This window comes from Panthera leo, chromosome F3, assembly GCF_018350215.1.
Source record: "Panthera leo isolate Ple1 chromosome F3, P.leo_Ple1_pat1.1, whole genome shotgun sequence".
NCBI lineage: Eukaryota > Metazoa > Chordata > Mammalia > Carnivora > Felidae > Panthera > Panthera leo.
In genome coordinates, this window is record NC_056696.1 from 20,671,548 (window position 1) to 20,676,887 (window position 5,340).

Sequence of the window (5,340 nt, forward strand, 5' to 3'; positions counted from 1 at the left end):
CCCATGTCTGTTTTCCCAAAATCTAGTACAATGGTTAGTACATAACATATTCTCAGTGAATGTTGACAGTATGAATGAATAAATAAGGAGTGAATCAAGAGGGCCTACATGAAATTGATAGGCCATGGGAAAGGTTGCCAAAACAAAAGTATTAGTAATTAAGAGTGAGAAATCTATCAAATGCTCCAAAATGTACCTATAAATATGTTCACTGTTGTGTTCTTTATAATAATGGAACTTTTGAAATAACCTAAATGTTCAACAAAGGGGACTGGGTACATAAAGTAGTTTAATTTTTTAATTTTTAATTTTTAATTTTACAGAGAGAGAACATGAGCGGGGAGAGGGGTGAGGTGGGGGGGGGGGGGGAGGAGAGAATCTTAAGCAGGCTCCACGCTCAGCATGGAGCCTGACACAGGGCTTGATCTCATAACCCTGGGATCATGACCTGAGCTGAAACCAAGAGTAAGACATTTAGGGAGCTTGGGTGGCTCAGCATACATGCTTTCTCTCTTTCTCTCAAGAATAAATAAATATTAAAAAAAAAAGTGTTGGATGCTCAACCAACTATATAAACTACTATAAACTACTATATTAAAGTAGTTTACGGGCGCCTGGGTGGCTCAGTCGGTTGGGCGGCCGACTTCGGCTCAGGTCATGATCTCACGGTCCGTGAGTTCGAGCCCCGTGTCGGGCTCTGTGCTGACAGGCCTGGAGCCTGTTTCAGATCCTGTGTCTCCCTCTCTCTGACCCTCCGCCATTCATGCTCTGTCTCTGTCTCTATCTCAAAAATAAATAAACGTTAAAAAAAAAATTAAAAAAAATAAGGTAGTTTAATATAGGGTCACCTGGGTGGCTCAGTCAATTGAGTGCCCGGCTCTTGATTTAGGCTCAGGTCATGATCTTGTGTTTCATGAGATGGAGCCCCGCTTCAGGCTCTGCACTGACAGCAAGGAGTCTGCTTGAGATTCTTTCTCTCCCTTTCTGTCTGCCCTTCTCCTGCTCATGTGCACACATGTGCACCTCCCCCGCCCCGACAAATAAATAAACTTAAAAAAATAGTTTAATATAAAATTCTATGCAACCATTTTCAAAATGTAAATTTTAGGAGTATGTTCCACGAAAATATCCAAAACATGTTTTTAGGTAAAATGGTATGTTAAAAAATTGTACTCCTGTAAAATTGTATTTCAAAAGAAAGAAATGCCTGGAAGAATATTAATAGGCAATGGTTATGTCTAGATGGTGGAATTATAGCAATTTTTATTTTATATACTGTATTATCCAACATTTGAATTTTTATGAGTATCATTCTTATAATCCGGAAAACAAATTTCTTTTGGAAAACTAAAACACACAAACATAACAATCAGTGACAGATTTTTTTTGGTTGTAAATGTCAAAACCCACTTTAAACCCACATAGATGCAAAGGAAAATGTATCTGGAAGACTATTTTGGCTGCAGGAAGGTGTGGTATGGCTGGACCCCAGGAATAGGTAGAAACAGATCCAGCACGCTGCACCTCTGGGTGTGGGTATCATCCCTTCTACTGCAGGCCAGCTTCCTCCACATGGCAGGAGATGCCATCTTGATGAGTTCAGAGCTGCTAGTCTCTGCCACAGAGAGAAAATGAGCACCGTGCTCTGTGGTCCCTAGGTTGTGAATTCCAAAATACACTGCAATTGGTCCCACTGGATTGGATGTTGATCCCTTGCCCAGTTGCTGTGCCCAGGGCATGGCGGTGTTCTGTAATTGGTCCACCTTGTGGCTCATTTCCATCTTTTGGTCCATCAGTGTGCCCAGCAGGCAAGGTCCTGTCAGAAGAGCTTAAATAATAAGTTGAGAAATGATGGTCTCCTTCTCCCTACACCCTTCTGCTGTGAACTGATATTTCCTTGGAGGTGAGGGAGACAGGATAGGACGTTCTGAGTGTGTTGGCTTAATTTTGGTTTTCAGAGGAGGGCAGGGGGAGGCTGGAAGTAGAACGGTGGCCAGGATTGGACTATCTAATTGCATTATCAACATCAGATGCAATGAGTGAGCTTTCCTGACATGTCCTTGTGCTGGTGTGAAGATTTATCTGAGTCCTTGAAGAGCGTATGGCTCAACCCAGGGGCTACGTGCTGGCTGGACAGAGACAGCAGCTTTTGTTATTCTAATTCCCTCTCTTCCTGGGCACCGTCCATCACTTCCATATAAGTAAGGAGAAACAGATCTTCTAAAGAATGATGCATGTTCTTAAAGTATCTTGCATAGAACAGCCAGAGCTCAATAAAACATTCAGTGCATTCCCTGCTTTATTTACTTACTCAGGGGTGGTAATTTCATTTATTTCCAAAATAGAGTGAGTGTGTCTAGAAAATAAACGTTTTAAAATACTGTAGGACCTCATGATATCATGGCTTACTGTTATAATTCAATTTGTGATAAGTTACTATGTTGGAATGGGATCATGGCACCTCTGGTGGTCAGGAGCTATGCTTTAGCCATCACTGAGCCCCAAGGTAGTGCTGGTCCACAGTAGGTACTCAGAGGTTAAGGATGTTCAAAAATCTAATGGTTCATTCTTAATAGACTTGTTTCCTTGGGTTTCTTTCTTTCTTTCTTTTAGTGTTTATTGATTTTTGAGAGAGACAGACAGACAGACAGAGCATGAGCAGGGGAGGGGCAGAGAGAGAGGGAGACACAGAATCTGAAGCAGACTCCAGGCTCTGAGCCATCAGCACAGAGCCCAACACAGGGCTCAAACTCACGAGCTGCAAGATCGTGACCTGAGCCGAAGTTGGACCCTCAACCGACTAAACCACCCAGGTGCCCCTCTTTGGGTTTCTATTGTGGTTTTTTTTCTTCCTTTCTGACTTTTTTCTCCTTTTTTTTCCTGTGTAGTAAGGATACCGTCCATTTCCCCACATCTTCTGGTTCTTGCAATAAATCATTTTCAGAGGCTCATTCTTACTCTGAGCCTTTGGGATGATGTTCCCTTTACCTTGTTCTACAGCATTTCCCCACATAATTCATTTTTTGCCCTTTTACCCATCCTTTTGATCAAGGTAGGATCTATCCTCCTACCAACAGAGAAGCTATTTGGACTGCCTTGGGTTGGGCTCACTATCCACTTGAGCATTGGCTAAGCACTATAGATGGCAGTGGGTTCATGGCTACACCTCCCAGCCCACTGTCAGCAATTGTCTTGTTCTTGTGGGGGGTTTAGTCTAGCCTCCTAGCAAAAACATTGCCCTGGAGGCTCTGCTGGCCATCAGTCTATTTCCTTTTGCCCTAAAACAATATGGTACAGATGACATTATATTTCTAAGATGCACAAAAGGATTTTAATGTGGCATCATATAGAATCACATGTCTCATCCCTCCATAGCCACTGCAGTGAGAGCACATTATAGCACATTTTGTTTATACTGAAACTTAATTATCATTGAGCACTGAGGAGGGACAAAAAGAGTATTCTTGCTTTCCTATTTAGTATATAAAGAGCTATGGAATGAAAAAAAAAATCTACCAAAAACCATGACAAGTCTGGCGATTTTTATCCCATGTCCATGGCCATGTGTCATCACTATGCATTATTCACCTTGCTTTTCAGTATGAAATTGATTTTTAGTTGCAAGTAAAGGGATATGCATCAACAGCTGCCTAAGTGGTAAGGACATTTGTTTTTATTAAACAAGAAGTCCAGAGGTATGGTCTCAGGGATGGTCTAACCACATCATCAAAGGCTCAGGCTCTCTCTCTCCTTCACACTCTGACTTAATAGGCATGCTGCTTTTTTTCATAATGTGTATTGCTTCACAGACTTCATGTGGCTACCTTAGTTCCAGGCATTACATCCATATTCCAGATGGGAAGGAGGAGAAAGGGATCACAGCAAGCTTTTCTGCAAGTCTGTCCCTTTTATTAGAAAAGCAAACAGTTCCTGGAAAATTCCCAGCCAGCTTTCACTTTATGCCTCATTGGTCCCAGCTTGTAACACTTTACTCCTAGCAGCAAAGGAGGATGGAACAATGAGCATTTTGTAAAGAGAAATTGTGTAACCATGAGTAGATTGGATTTATCAATCTTAATTCATTCCCCAAGTCAAGGGATATTGCTGCTACACACCACCCACCTCCACCACCACCCGAACAGAATTAGTGTTGTGTTAGCAATGACTGCTGCTGACAGTCCAGGGCAACCTTGGCAGCATTATTTTTAGCTGCAGTGATGGTGGCTGTAGAACTGACCGGTGCTTTTCTAAGGTAAATATACTTTGAAAAGAGTGAAATGATGTATGTTTTTTCACAAATTTGTGTGTTATCACTGTGCAGGAGCCAGGCTAATCTTCTCTGTATCGTTCCAATTTTAGTATATGTGCTGCTGAAGCGAGCACAAAATGAGGTCTGGTTCTGATCACTGATAATAAATATGGAGTCAATGGAATGGAATATTATCCAATACAACATACTTTAAAAATGACAGCATGACTTACTGAATTGAAGAAGACTACAGAGAAAGCAAATCAAATAATACTTATACAATCTTCCTTTGTGAAAGCAAGTAATTTCTGAATCCAATATAAAAGGAATTACAAACACCATTTGCATTGGTGGTTCAAATTTCTCCAAGCAAGTAAATTCTGAGAATCACAGACTTCAAACATCCCTTTCTAGTCTCTATTTCTACTGAATTCAGAGTGAAAGGTATTTCTTGGGTTGTGGCTTCTTCTACCCAAGCAAAGACTACAGAGGCCCATTGCCTACTTCTGTTTCTTACCCCTCCCATTATTGTCTCTCAAGCTCACCCCTTCGTAAAGTTAATTTTGGTGTTAGAGGTCTTCTATTAGTGCTCACAAAGTGAATGGTACAGAGTTAAGGTGTCCAACCATCCCGGATTCCTAGGACTGAGGCTTCCCTAGGAAGCAAGATTTCAGTGCTAAAACCAAAACCACCCTAGGCAAACTAAAATGGCTGGTCACCCTAGGGATGATCACCAACATGAAAGGGGGTGAAGGAGAGGGAGTTTGAGAGGAAGGAAGGAGAAGGAGGACCTGGGAAGTCATGGCCATTCAACCCAACTTTAAATTTCATGGTTTTTCTTTCCATCTTAATAACTAGGGTTCCTGCACATCAACTCACGAGTGATGCTTGGACTCATCATTTCTTCAGGTTCTTTACTCTTCCAACCTGTACCTAATTGCCTCAACCTAATTGCCTCCCAATTCTGCCCCTCTATCAATGTTTCCCAATTCCTATTCCCGGTCACCAGACTCAATGGCATTGTAAGTGAATGCTATGAAGCCCCCTCTGATCCGACACATAGCAACGATAATGAACATGAGAAAGAGAAT

At 41.7% G+C, this 5,340-nt stretch overlaps 1 non-coding gene across 1 annotated transcript; it reads right to left on the reverse strand.

Moving 5' to 3' along the window:
- Positions 1 to 4,276: 4,276 nt before the first annotated feature.
- Positions 4,277 to 4,383, reverse strand: LOC122212550. The gene has a single exon (XR_006199219.1). It is a non-coding gene; the product is annotated as a U6 spliceosomal RNA (small nuclear RNA).
- Positions 4,384 to 5,340: the final 957 nt, after the last annotated feature.